Below are 16,500 nucleotides of genomic sequence, written 5' to 3' on the forward strand. Positions count from 1 at the left end.
ATTGTTACAACCATAATTGTCACTCAATCCTATAGACGGTCTACAATGAGATGGGACTAAAATACAGTTTTACCCATCATTGTATTTTATCATTAAAACACTTAGTTCCCTGTAAATGATATTTCAGTAAACTAATTTAATTACTGAAATGAGATCTCTATCATTTAACACCTTGAACCAAACTAAAAGGAAACCATTGTTTCACTTCTTCATCAGAAGCTATAGATGTTCATATCTATGATTAACACTCCCACTCAATTATACTACTGAGTTCCCAAGATGTAAGCATGGGCTAGTCCGTTGGGTAAGCTGGTAACGAACAAGTCAAAGAACTCAAATAATATAATCAGTTAGAATACTAACCACTCATAATTGAGATTGAATTGACCTATGGTTAACTATATGATATGACTAGAATAAATAATAACTGTATGTTTACTTATCCTATCTACTATCAATATCGGTCTAATTTGATGTAACAATTACATCTGATCTTATCTACTTTGCTAATGTTCTAGAAAGAACATAACACTGCGATGTGTAAGTAGATCATATCGTAGATTTGCAAGCCAGTGTAAATCTTGTGCACTGACTAATCTTAGGACTAACTTTTTTGAACATATAATCATATTTATATTCCACTGTGATTATGTCACTATGAATACGATTAGCTATATGCTCAGGATTTAATAGAAGTTTAAATTAAACAAATAATTATGAAAATAAAACATGTGAGAAAATTTGATATGCTTATCAAATGTAGCTTCTGGTAGTGTCTTTGTAAACAGATCTATAAGATTTTCTTCAGATGCAATCTTCATAACCTTCGCATCTCCCCTGGCCACATATTCTCGAATAATGTGATACTTCCTTTCTATATGCTTACTCCTCTTGTGACTACGAGGTTCTTTCGAGTTGGTTATCGCTCTAGTATTGTCACAAAACAACACAAGCAGTTTATTCATATCTAGAATAACACCAAGATTTGAATAGAACTTCTTAAGCCAAACTATTTTCTTAGCTGCTTCTGACGCAACTATGTACTCAACCTCCATGGTGGGATTTGAGATTGCCGACTGCATTATGCTTCTCCATATCACAGCTCCACACCTAAGAGTAAACACCATTCCAGAAGTAGACTTCCAGTCATCAACATCAGTTTGAAAATCGTAATCGGTGTAGCCTACAGGGTTCAAAACACCACCCTTGTGGACTAACATATAGTCCCTAGTCTGCCTTAAATACTTCAGGATATGCTTAACTGCTATCCAATGTTCTGGTCCTGGGTTTGACTGATACCTGCTCACTACTCCCACTGCATAGCAGATATCTGGTCTAGTACACAACATAGAATCCATCTGACTTCCAACTGCAGATGTGTAAGGAACTTTTCTCATTGCATCTTCCTCTTCAAGAGTCTGGGGAGACTGCTTCTTTGAAAGATGAAATTCATGGCAGGATGGTAAATGTCCTTTCTCAGAATTTTTCATTAAGAAACGTTCAAGCACTTTATCAATGTAAGCTACTTGAGATAGAGCTAAAATTCTATTCTTTCTATCCCTAATGATCTGGATACCTAGAACATAACTTGCTTCACCCAAATCCTTCATCTAGAATTGATTGCTTAGCCAATTCTTCACACCTAATAATTTCTTAACATTATTTTCAATAAGTAAGATATCATCTACATAAAGAACCAGGAATACCACTATTTTATTTTCCTTCAGTTGGTAAACAAAAGGCTCATCAATATTTTGTTCAAAGCAATAGGTTTTGATTATTTCATCAAACCTAAGGCTTTAGGAACGAGAAGCTTGCTTAAGTTCATAGATGGACCTATTCAACTTACAAACTTTTCCTTCTTGTCTAGCTACTTTAAATCCTTCTGGTTGATCCATATAAATGACTTCATCAAACTCTCCATTTAGAAAAGTTGTTTTGCGTCCATTTTCCTGATCTCATAGTCGAGAGCGGTTGTTATGGATAGGAGGATGCGAATGGACTTGAGCATGGCTACTGGACTAAAAGTTTCCTCATAGTCCACACCTTCTCTTTGGGTTTAACCCTTTGCCACTAATCGAGCTTTATAAGTTTCAATATTTCCATCAACACCTTGTTTCTTCTTGTAGATCCACTTGCACCCAACGACCTTAAAGTCACTAGTTGATTCCACAGGATCCCAGACAGAATTTGAGTACATGGACTCCATTTCCTGTTTCATGGCTTCGAGTCGTAGTTCCTTTTCAGGGCTAGCCATTGCTTGTTTGAAAGACAACAGATCATCGTCACCAGTGTCATCGACAACCATATTGGTTTCACCATCCAAACCATAGCGAACTGGTTTCCTAGAAACCCTCCCACTATGATGAGGCTCCGTGACTGTTTGCTCAGGAACAATGGTACTTTCTTCATTTAAATTGACTTGCATCAGTTGGACATGAAAAATGGGAATTTCATCATCAACTCGCATTGATGACGATGGAACATTGATTGGAGTCAATTCTTTAACCATCTCCTCTAAAACTACTTTGCTGCGTGTTTTGAAGTTTTGGACATAATCATTTTCTAGAAAAGTAGCATTTGTAGAAGTAAACACTTTCTTTTCTGAATGACTATAGAAAAGTCCACCCCGAGTGCCTTTAGGATAGCCAACAAACATGCAAACTTCAGTTCGTGGTTCTAGCTTTCCTTCCTTTTTCCTCAGGACGTAAGCGAGACACCCCCAGATTCTATAATGACGTAAACTAGGTTCATGACCATTCCAGTGTTCTAAAGGTGTTTTGGAGATTGATTTAGATGGCACGACATTGAGAATGTCGTTCATGGTTTCAATTGCATGTCCCCAGAACAAAGTTGGTAGACTTGAGTAACTAAGCATGCATCTAACCATTTCCAATAAAGTTCTTTTCCAGTGTTTCGCTACACCATTTTTGTTGCGGAGTGCCCGGGGCAGTAAGTTGTGATAAAAACCCAAGTTCAGTAAAATGATCTTGGAACTGCATATCCAAATATTCTCCACCCCTATCAGATCACAAGATCTTTAACGTTTTATCTAATTGGTTCTGAACCATAGCTAAGAATTCCTGAAACTTTGAAAATGCTTCTGATTTCCTATGCATTAGGTAAAGACATGAGTATCTAGAGTAATCGTCAACGAAAGTGACGAAATACTCAAAACCACCACTGACTCATTCAAAGGTCCACAAACATATGAATGAACAAGTCCAAGTCGTTCTTTGGCCCTATCACCCTTTGCAGAGAATGGACGCTTGGTCAGTTTGCCTTCTAGACAAGATTCACAAGTAAGTAATTCACCTAAGGTGAGTTCGCTCAAAGGCCCATCCTTTGTAAGTCTTTGAATCCTATCATAGCCAATGTGACATAGTCTCAAATGCCATAAATACGTCATGTTGTCGTTTTCGGTCTTTTAACGTTTATTGGTCCTAGGTTTAGCTACTTTGAATAAATCATTGTTAAGTGCGAGGGGTTTGTTAAGTCGTAGAATATAAAGCCCGTTTTCCAAACATGCAATACACAATTGTGATCCATTTAAATAAATAGATATATTAGAACTTGTGAAACTCATAACAAATTGTTCTAATTGCAATATAGATACTGAAATCCGAAATAAAAAATACTTTATCTAAAATTAAAAATTTATTTCCGAACTTCAGACGAGCTCTTCCTCTAGCTTGGATCGCAACGAACGCTCTGTTCCCAACTCTAAGCTTTAAGCCACCTTCATCCACTTCCTCCCACGATTCAAGAAGTTGTAAAGAGTTTAAAACATGGTTAGTATCCAGAATCAACAATCCAAACAGATTTATCATTCTCTAATACACATGTTTCTAAGATAAATGAACTATAATCATTACCTTTGTTTTTAGCTGCAAGAAACTTGGGCCAATCCTGCTTCCAATGCCCCTTTTCTTTACAGTGAAAACACTTACATTTACCTTTCTTGTTTTTCTTTTCCCTTAGGCGTCTGTGCATTTGGTTGTGTATAGTGCAAACTGACATGTTATAATTGGATGGGCCTAATCATGTTACTTTATGAGCTCACAAGTCTATGCATTTATACAAAAATACCACAATTTATTTCATTTGCAAAAATACCACAAATAATTATCTAGAATTTATCAAAAATTTGAATTATTTAAATTTTTACAAAAATAAGTCAATTTAAATGAAATTTATCAACAATTAACAAAAGTTAATTTAAATTAAATTTTGATAATTGGTTTGAAAAAGAAAACGTGATATTTTAAAAAATCTAACCAATTTTAAAATCAATATCTTAATTGTTTTTTAAAAAAAAATATTGTGTTGTTACAACTATAAGCTAATATTTTAACCATTAAAAAAATATTAATAGTTATAACAATCCTAAAATATCTCAAAACAGTTAAACAAATTAAAATATCCATAAAAATATCTAACTAACAAATTTCAAATAATTTAAATATTAAAAACTATAGAATAAATAGATATTTATATTTTCAAATAAAGATTTAATAAAAATAACAAGTATTTAAAAGAAAATATCTTAAATATTTGATATCTTAATTCTAATATTTTAATATATTAAAATATTTAAAATTAAGTTGTTAGTCTTTTATTTTAAATTTGAATTTGAATCTTTGTATAAAATATATAATTATTTAAATATTAAACAATAAAAATATCTAATTTTAAAAAATATTTTTAAATGATAAAATAAATTTGATATTTTTTGTTTTGATTATAATCTAGATGAACAGTACCTGTGGCTGCAGGTGTGTGCGCACGCGGCTGGTGGGGCACGCACGCAAAGAGGGGTGAAGCGCGCTGGTGCGCGCGTGCAGGAGGGGTGATGCGCGCATGCGACTGGCAGCCAGGCAAAAAAAATTCAGAATTTTTTTTGTGTGTAATTTTTCAAACCAACAACGTTTTCTAATTAATTTTTATCATGTTTTACACAAAATAAAGCATATATAAAAATTAATGGCATAGAAAACACAACAAAATAACCTAAAATTGCTAATAATCACATAAAATTAAATATGCTTCATAAAAACATGAAATCCATCCAATTACTCAAACACATCAAATAATTCAATTTTTAACATGTTCATGCATGAAAATAAATATAACATGGCTATGATACCAGTTGTTGGGAAAACTTATTTTCATGTAGATCTAATATTAAACAAGTTAATATAAGAAAACCTACATGTTTCTAAAATTGAATTCAAACATAAATAATGATAATAATACTTACATTATACGTAGTGGAATGATTGAGTTCTTCCTTCAGTTTCTCTAACCCTTGTATCCTTTCTGTCGCAGAGTATTACCAAGAAACTGATCCATTCTTCAATTTTCTTTATAGTCTTCCAAAGTATCCTTAGAATTACCTAGACTAAGGTGGACAATTCTCAACACATGAGATAGATACAGAGAGAGGAAGAGAAAAGAACAATGAAACTTAGAAAATGACTTATGCTTGTAGAGAGAATCTAAAACCTACTAGATCTTCTTATCTTCTCAGAAACTTGTGATCCAAAAATCTGATTTCAACTCTCACTTAGCATTCCTTTTATAGGCTCTATTTGGTCATTTATTTTATTAAAAAAAAATCAATAAAATAATAGATAATATCAGCCCTAGGTCAAAATTATCATGGGCTTTAGGCCCGTGAAAGTTCCCATTTAATTATAAACCTGTTGGACTTAAAATCAAGGCCTGTATTATTTTCTATTGATTAATTTAATTAAACAATTATTTAAATCCTTTATAAAATTCTTTATTTATAATTTGAACCTTGATTTAAACTTATTTATTAATTTAAATATCAATTTATCTTAATTAACAAATCTGCTCTAATTTCTCTTTTCTTCTCTATAAATTACATAACTTTGTGAAACTATCCAAAATTAGCCTGGTCAACTTTGATAATTCTAATTGATGATTAAATCAATTAATTGAGACTATCTGGATGATTTTATCCAAGGTATAGTGGGGACCATGGGCCTATGAAATCAAGCTCCAATAAGTTATCATAAATCTAACAAATAAATTTATTAACTTATTAATTCATCGTGACTCCACTAAAGACTCGGAATTGCACTCTTGAATTCATAGAACGCTCTATAAGCAATATAGATATGTTATTAATTATCCATTGTTACAACCATAATTGCCACTCAATCCTCTATAGAAGGTCTACAATGAGATGGGACTAAAATATCGTTTTACCCATCATCGTATTTTATCCTTAACACACTTAGTTCCTTGTAAATGATATTTCAGTAAACTAATATTAATTACTGAAATGAAATCTCTATTATTTAGCACCTTGAACCAAACTAAAAGGAAACCATCGTTTCACTTCTTCATAAGTAGCTATAGATGTTCATATCTATGATAAACACTCCCACTCAATTATACTACCGAGTTCCCAAGATGTAAGTATGGGCTAGTCTGTATGGTATGCTGGTAACGAACAAGTCAAAGAACTCAAATAATATAATCAGTTAGAATACTAACCACTCATAATTGAGATTGAATTGACCTATGGTTAACTATATGATATGACTAGAATAGATAATAACAGTATGTTTACTTATCCTATCTACTGTCAATATCGATCCAGTTTGATGTAACAATTACATCCAATCTTATCTACTTTGCTAATGTTCTGGAAAAAAACATAACACTGCGATGTGTAACTAGATCATATCGTTGATTTGAAAGTCAGTGTAATTCTTGTGCATTGAATAATCTTAGGAATAACTTTTTTTTGAACAGATAATCATATTTATATTCCACTGTGATTACATCACAATGAATACGGTTAACTATATGCTTAGGATTTAATAGAAGTTTATATTAAACAAATAATCATGAAAATAAAACATGTGAGCAAAGTTATTGACAAAGCAAAAAAATAATTTGTATTCTTTTATTGATAATAAATGAGATAACAAAGAAATTGGGTTTTAATTAGGGCATAAAATCCCAACAGAAAGATGCTACCCGCTTTGCACGCAAGTGTGACAAATGCCAATGACATGCAAACTACCCTAGACAACCTTTTAGTGAGTTAACAAGCATGACAAGCCCCTGGCCATTTGTGGTATGGGCGATAGATAGATTTGATTGGGGCACTACCCTTAGGCTGGGAAGGAGCAAGATATTTGGTTTTGGTTCGTTACACTTGATAGGCATCATGAGGTATTCTTCTATTATTTTATGTGCATTGATTTAATGTATAAATATATGTTTTGATCTTGGCTCGGTAGTAATAAATTTTTAAAACCCTACCACCTTCCGCTACTGCTTGTTTTTTAATTTTAATACCAACACTAAGAACTACCCAACATATTCAAAATAAAAGAAAAAAAACATAAAAAATATTTTCTTCTCCCAAACTTAATAAAAACAGTGTCCCCACCGTTAAACAAGAAAAACAAGGAAAGAAAAAACCTCAAGACTCGGACTAAAGGTCCATAGCCATATCATCGCCATCAACAACAGGCCCATTAGCAGGCTCATCAATGAAAAGCTCTGGAGAATGATAGGGTTGCCTTAGTGCATCGGGACACTAAAGATATCTAGTAAAACTGGTAGAATGAGCTAAAGCTCTACAAAAATCAACCATATAATTCACCAAATGATATTGTATGTCATGAGCATCAGTGAATTAGTGCATCATCCTCTGCTACTAATCCTGAACACCATGGACTTGATCCATAAGTTTCTGCTGCTCCAACTCAAACGTAGACAAACGTTGATCAAATTCGTCAAAAGAATAACCCAAACCCTCAGTTGCTCGAGATGAAGATGCTTGACTACGCCCTTGATGAGCTTGTTGTCTATCCTGAGCATTGAAGGTTATTCCACATATCCATAGCTCCTTATTGAAACAAGATGCTAACAATGATTCCTTGTGAGACCGATTGCAATATCCAAGCCATTACCATGTTATTACATTGAACCCAAGAAAAGTGTTTTAGATCAGTACTGGATGTCAACTGATAGGTTGTCTGTGGAATATATAAAAAGCGTCGTTGAGTTTCTTAAAGTTAGTTTGGATCATGTTAAAGATCCAAATTATATTTTGTTTTCCTTCTAGTTAGTGTGGAAATATGAAAAAGATGATCCCCACAATGATAAAAAAAACACGTATATTTCCACGGGATAGAAAAAAGTTATAAATATGGTATTCGCATGGTGAAGAGCTTCATTTTACTCTGGACCCTCCTAGGAAAAATGAAGTTCAGAATTATAGGCAATGTGATCATGAGGATAATTTAGATGAAATGATTGATGATGCATATTATGAATCAGAAGTAGATCCCATTAAGTTCGAAAATCTTCTTAATGATGTTGAAAAGCCGATTTACCCTGGTTGCACTAAATTTACAAAGTTGTTAGCCATTCTTAGATTGTACAATATAAAAGCCAAAAATGGATAGAGTGATAAAAGTTTCACGAAATTGATAGTTTTTTTTAAAGATTTATTACCTGAAGAAAATGAGATGCCCGTGTCATTTTATGAGGCTAAGAAAACTACGTGCTCATTAGGCTTGCAATATGAAAAAATACATGTTTGTCCTAATGATTGCATATTATATCGCAATAGCCTTGTAGATGCAAATTCGTGTCCTACTTGTGGTGTGTCCAGATGACAAAAGAAAAATAATTCAAAGGTAGTTAAGGAAGGAGTACCAACAAAAGTTGTGTGGTATATTCCTCCAATTCCTTGTTGGATTCAGTTTTATCAAAATCTTGATCATGCTAAGAATTTGACTTGGCATGCGAATGAGAGAATAAAGGACGGTAGACATAGACATCCTGCTGACTCACCAGCGTAGAAGACAGTGGATTTTCAATGGCCTTCATTTTCCAATGAACCTAGAAATATTCGTCTAGATATTTCTATGGATGGAATTAATCCTCATACTTCTCTCAGTAGTAAGGATATTTGTTGGCATGTTATTCTAGTCGTATATAATTTACTTCCATGGCTATGTACGAAGAGGAAGTTCACCTTATTGACCTTGCTGATATCAGGACCTAAACAACCTGGTAACAATATTGACATCTACTTAGCTCCCATAATCAATGACTTGAAAAATTTATGGAATGAAGGGGTTAGGGCTTATGACGCATACCAAAAAGAAGAGTTTACCCTTCAAGCGATGTTGTTATGGACAATCAACGACTTCCCCGCTTATGGAAATTTATCTGGTTACAGTGTAAAAGGATACAAAGCTTGTCCTATTTGTGAGGAGAAGAATTTTTCTCAATATTTGAAACATTCTCGCAAGGTGTACTATATGGGACATAGAAAATTCTATCCCCGGAGACATTATTTTAGAACTTCGAAAATTGCATTCAATGGTGAACAAGAGTTTGGTTTGGTTCCATTTCCTTTGACTGGGAATCAAGTACTTAATAAAGTATCTGCAATTCAATTTAAGGTAGGAAAGCAGGTAACTCTAGAGAAACTCTTAGTAATAAAGATAACAAAAATTGACTCAAAGTAATATTTTGCAAGAATAAATTAGTAATATTAAAAAAAATTGACCATGAAAATAGAAATATGACAAAAATCAACATGAACATGCATAAATATGCTCACCACCCCCAATCAAAATTAGACAGTGTCCTCAATGTCTAAAAATATAACAAACGTAAAAGAGCAGGGAAAAAGAACACCTGAATAGCGAGCGTTGAGTGATAGAGCGGATATTGATTCTCTAAAACATGAAAAATTGAAAACAAAAAATGATAGCAAATAAAATAAAATGACAAAAGGGAAATAAACAGAAAATAAACCTATGTACAAACACTTTGGAACACTACTCAGACATGGTAAATCGGTTCCACGAAAGTGACTTCTTCAGGCTGGGTCACCCTCTCGATGTAGTGCTTCAGTCTCCGACCATTTATTTTGAATACTCTCCCATTGGTTGGGTCTGTGACCTCAACAACACTGTTGAGAAAGACGGTTTTCACAACTTATGGGCTAGTCCACCTTGATCTCAGCTTTCCAGGGTGGAGATGCAAACGAGAGTCATAAAGATGCACTCGTTGGTTTGGCTTAAATTCTTTTCTTAGGATCTGCTTGCCATGGGCCACTTTCATTTTAGCCTTGTATATCCTAGATTTTTCATAAGCATCGTTCCTTAACTCCTCAATTTCTGACAACTGAAGCTTACGATTGAGTCCTGCCGCCTTGAGATCAAAATTCAGGCTTTTAACTGCCCAATAAGCTTTGTGTTCCAGCTCAACAGGAAGGTGGCAGGCTTTTCCATAGACTAGCCTATAAGGAGACATACCAAGGTAAGTTTTGTAAGCAGTGCAGTATGCCTAGAGAGCATCGAGAAGTCATGAGTACCAATCTTTGCGGTCAGGATTACCCGTCTTTTCTAAGATTTGCTTAATTTCTTGGTTGGCTAACTCAGCATGGTCATTTGTTTGTGGGTGATAAGGCAATGCAACCTTATGAATTACACCGTACTTTTGCATTAAGGTCTCGAAAGAATAGTTGCAAAAATGGGTGCCTTGATCATTTAGGATAGCTCATGGTGTGCCAAACCTAGATAACACATTTTCCTTTAAGAATTTCACAACATTTTTGTTATCATTATTTCGACAAGGCACAACTTCCACCCATTTTGAGACATAGTCTATGGTGAGGAGAATGTAAAGGTAACCAGAAGAAGGTGAAAATGGTCCCATAAAATCTATCCCCTAACAATCGAATATTTATATTACAAGAATTGGGTTGAATGACATCATGTGTCGCTAGAACAAAGCACCAAATTTCTGACACCTTTCACATGATCGACAAAAATTGTTAGCGTCTTTGAACAAAGTGGGCCAATAAAGACCACACTGTAAGATTTTTGCAGTAGTATTTTTCATAGAAAAATGACCACCACAAGCTTCATTATGGCAAAAGTTCAGGACACTAAAAATTTCATCACCTGGAATGCAAGGTCTCATAATTTGGTCGGGCCAATACTTAAAAAGATATGGATCGTCCCAATAGAAGTTACGAACCTCGACCAAAAATTTAAGTTTATCTTGTGCACTCCATGCAGTTGGAAGTTTTCCAGTCACTAAGTAATTAACGATATGAGCGTACCATGGCTAATTAGTGATTGCGAAGAGATGTTCATCAAGGAAGTCATCTCGAATGGCTTCGTCATCAGTGGAATCAGAAAATTCAAGATGAGTTAAGTGGTCTGCTACCACCTTTTCAACTCATTTCTTATCTTTTGTGGTCAGATTAAATTCTTATAATAGAAGGATCCACCTAATTCAACGCGCCTTAGCATCCTTTTTGGAAAGGAGGTATTTTAAGGCGGAATGGTCGGTAAAGACTATGATAGGTGAACCAATTAGGTAGGAACGAAGCTCAACAGACGAGAACTAACAAAATTATTGTTTTTCTAACTTTGGGTACTTTTCCCGCTAAAAAAAAGATTGGGTCTATGCTGGTTACAAACTTCAAACATTAGGTACTCATGCCTTAAATATCCCTTCATTAAATAAAAATATTCTTTAATTTTGGAATTAATTTAGGTTTTTTTTTTTTTATATAATCTTAATTATTTTTATAACTGAAAGTATATTTATATCAATTTTTTTAATTTTTTGGGTAATAAATGTGCAATATTTTACAAACTTATTGTATTTTTCCTGTAAAAAAAAATAGTTTAAGTACTTAAATGCTACATTTTGTAAACAATTAATATTTTTGCCACAAAAATCCCTTAATCTAGTATAGTTATCATTTTAATTATTTTTAAAATCATACCTAGAATGTTTTCAATGTAGTTTCATTTAATTTAGATATAAATGTATATAATTGGTTAAAATTTTGTTTTTTTTTTTTTTAAAAAAGACAAGTGATTGAATCAACTTAAGACTTAATTTAAAAAACAAAAAGATATAGAAAAATTTATGGATTTGATTAGAGCATTGTTGAAAAATATCAAAAATAAATTAATATAATATATTTGCTATGAAAGTATATTTTGATTCAGTTTATGTTGTTTTGTGGATAAATTGGGTATATTTGAAAAAAAAAAGTGAAATAAAGTAATGAAAAGAAGAGAAGTCCAAGTCTTTAGCAAAGCCCAATTCTCATACAGGCCCAGTCCAAGAGGTTCTTACCAAGCCACTCTTCCGCCATGTGTCGAATTCTGAGCGTGCTAGAAGAAGTTGTCATCTATAGCTGAGCCTCTCTCCCTCTCAACTTTCTCTGCGCGTGCAATTAAACGACACACCCCAATCATTGAGCAAGTGTAGCTCACGGCCCCAAGTTGAGCTTCTCTCCATTCTGTATGGGTCCCACGTGCAACACATCTGCAAAGTGGGTCCCACTGCTGAAACAAAGTTGCTGCACTTCATCTTCGCAATCTGTTGCTTACTATTATAAGCATTTTCTCTATTAGAAAGAAAAGCAATATTTTTGTTTTGTGGCAATCAAATCAATCATAATTCAAAAAAAATATAAAATGTCATATATCCAATTAAATGAGGAGTTAAACAAGTTATTCATCTAATCAAAGAATATACATAATTAATCCATAATCGTAAACATAAATTAATAATACTCTTAAAAAATTAGACAACAAATTTAAAGATTTCTAAACAAGACTAAAGAGTCTTATGCAACAAAGTACAAATAAAGATCAAATAGATAACTCTGAACTAGCACTGACATACATTCTACTTTTACAAATTTGCGTTCTTCTTATATAACATCCCAATATCCAATAACAATTATAAATCTCTTTCAATAAATTTACAAAAAGATAAATGAAAGATGGATAAGTATATTTTTAGAAAATATAATAATAATAATAATAAACACTATACAATTAAATTTAATCAATTGTAATTAAAATGAAATACCATAAAAATATTTTTATGAGTTAGAAAAAACGAATAAAGAAAAAACTAAACTTATAAATTAGAAATAAATAAGAAGAGAAAAACACTTATATTTGCATTGAATCCTCAATGAAAAACGTCTAATAAGTAAAATTGAAAATTGCGAGCATCTTCTGAAGTCGTCAAAATTTCCAATAACTTACAATAACAATTTACCATAATAAAACTTGTAATAACAAATAACTTTAATAACTTAGAATAACAACAAGAACAACAACAATAATAATAAATAAATTATCAAAATAATAATAATAATAAAATTAACTGACCTAAATATCTCAAAATATTATATCATAATATTAAATTTAAGATAATTATTGTATAAAAATATGTATATAATAGACCTAAAAAACAATAACTCCAAATATGGAAACAAGACTACAATTGTTTATTAAATTATATCAAGCTGTAAAGTAATAATAATAATAATAATAATAATAATAATAATAATAATAATAATAATAATAATAATAATAATAATATCTCTATCTTGCTAACTTCCCTAATAATAAGAAGTTAAAAGAAACGTTAATGTTAATAATTATCTCAATATGTAAGGGTTAAAAGAAATTAAAAACTAAAAACGTACATTATTCTGAGAAGTAGTTGTTAAAGAAAACCATTGGAAAATACTGTAAATTAATTTTTCCATTGAAAGCTATGGTGGGATCTTTCAGCGAGTCTGCATTTGAATACCAGAAAAATACAGGGTCATTTCATTGAAATTGGACACCTTGTAGTGATTCATCTGGTGATCATTTGACAAAGTAAAAAAGCATTGTGATGAGATCTATCTAATGTCAGCATGCGAATCTTAGGTACTCAATAAAAGATCATTATTAGCATAAAGATAATTATATGAACCACATAGAGGAAAGATTTGATCAAACCAAATACATCAACCGGTAAACCACCAATAAACAAAGATGATCATATAGAAGGAAATAATACCATCCCTTAACTTGAGTGTTAAATAACCATCATTGACAGATGGTCACTATTAAATCTAATGAGAGAAACGGTTTTTGAAACAAACTCAAATAAAATATTGAATTATCTAATATGTTCAAGACCACCCATATGAATAAATCTTAGTAATCCATCAAGATTAACAATCGTCTCATATCATAATTTACTCAAAATATCAACAAGAGTAATAGTTCAGTAAATGGAGAAGAAAAGATATACCAAATAAAAACGGAAAAGGGTATTATCAGTTTATTCATACCTTTTTTGGGCCTTCTTTAATTTCGGTTTTATGCAATAAAAGTCATACCTTAATAGGAGAGGAATGTGGCAATCAAGAGAATAAGTCATGTACCAATAAGCAAAGTTGATAGTACCTGTACTTTCTAAGAGTGACCAAGAACAAAAGGGAAAGCAAAGAGAGAGATGTTCATTTCTTCCCACACAAAACCAATGTTAATTCCATTTACTTGGAACATATTTCTTTCACATTAATTGACAACATAAATATCCAATATTTTAAATTTGTTGTTACTATATATCTATTTTTTTTAGGATAAATAATTAATGTCCATAAAAGAGTAATTTTATCACCTAACTTGTTAACCTCCATATAATACTTATTGGACTAATACGTGTCAGTTCCTTATTAGTCCAACTCATAAATATTTTCAAATGAATGTATGTATTTCTTTTTAATTGTTAAATCATTTAACAGTAATTGTAAACCACCTAAAATTCTTCCATCCAAATTTGAAGAGAAAATTAAGGAATTTTTTTTTAGAATATACTTATATAAAGTTATTTATCTATCTTTATTTTTAATTCAAAATAATTTATATAATTTTATTAAATTATAATTTTACTTTTATCATATTTTTCTCATTTCTCCCTCACTACCAAGCAATCTAAGAAAAACTCATTTTTTTCTATCGCTTTTATTTTTTATCTTCTCGTTGTTTTTCTTTCCTTCCATTTTTATTTCCTTTCAACCAAACAAAGGGTTAAACTTGATTGTCATTTTTTATTTTTATTTATTTATTTTAATAAAAGAGCAAACTTCATTAATGAAGACAATCCAATGATAATACATTTTGCAACTCAGAAGGTGTTGGGTTTTATACTCTAATTAAAACTCAATTTCTTTGTAATCTCATTTACTATCAATAAAAGAATATAAATTATTTTTTGACTTGGTCAATCACTTTGCTCACATGTTTATTTTTATGATTATTTGTTTAAATTAAACTTCTATTAAATCTTGAGCATATAGCTAATCATGATTATAGTGATGTAATTACAGTTGAATATAAATATGATTATATGTTCAAAATAAGGTAGTCCTAAGATTAGTCGGTGCACAGGATTTACACTGACTTGCCAATCTATGATATGATCTACTTACACATTGTAGTGTTATGTTCTTTCCAGAACATTAGCAAAGTAGATAAAATCGGGTGTATTTGTTACATTGGACTGGACCGATATTGACAGTAGATAGGATAAGTAAACATATTGTTATTATATATTATAGTCATATCATATAGTTGACCATAGGCCAATTCAATCTCAATTCTGAGTGGTTAGTATTCTAATTGATTCTATTATTTGAGTTCTTTGACTTGTTCGTTACCAACTTGCCCTACGGACTAGCCCATACTTACATCTTGGGAACTCGGTAGTATAATTGAGTGAGAGTTTTAATCATAGATATGAACATCTATAGCTTATGATGAAGAAGTGAAATGGTGGTTTCCTTTTAGTTTTGTTCAAGGTGCTAAATGATAGAGATCTCATTTCAATAATTAATATTAGTTTATTGAAATATCATTTACAAAGAACTAAGTGCTTTAAGGATAAAATACAATGAGGGGTAAAATGGCATTTTAGTCTCATTTCATTGCAGACCGTCTATAGAGAATTGAGTGACAATTATGGTTGTAACAATGGATAATCAATAACATATTTATATTGGTTATAGAGTGTTCTATGAATTCAAGAGTGCAATTCTGAGTCTTTAGTGGAGTCACGAGGAATTAATAAGTTAGTAAATTTATTTGTTAAATTAATGATAACTTATTGGAGCTTGATTTCATAGGCCCATGGTCCCCGCTGTACCTTGGATAAAATCATCTAGATAGTCTCAATTAATTGATTTAATTATCAATTAGAATTATCAAAGTCGATCAGGTCAATTTTGGATAGTTTCACAAAGTTATGTAATTTAGAGAAGAAAAGAAAAATTATGGCAGATTTATTAATTAAGATAAATTGGTATTTGAATTAATAAATAAGTTTAAATCAAGGTTCCAATTATAAATAATTAATTTGATAAAGGATTTAATTAATTAAATCAATGGAAAATAATACAAGTCTTGATTTTAAGTCCAACGGGCTTATAATTAAAATGGAAATTTCACGGGCCTAAAGCTCATGAGAATTTCGACCATTAGGCTAATATTATCTATTATTTTATTGTTTTTTAAATTAAAATAAATGAACTAATTGAGCCTATAAAAGGAATGCTAAGTGGGAGTTGAAATAGATGTTTTGAGATCACCGAAAGACTATCTCACA

Source organism: Humulus lupulus, chromosome 5 (genome assembly GCF_963169125.1).
Source record: "Humulus lupulus chromosome 5, drHumLupu1.1, whole genome shotgun sequence".
NCBI lineage: Eukaryota > Viridiplantae > Streptophyta > Magnoliopsida > Rosales > Cannabaceae > Humulus > Humulus lupulus.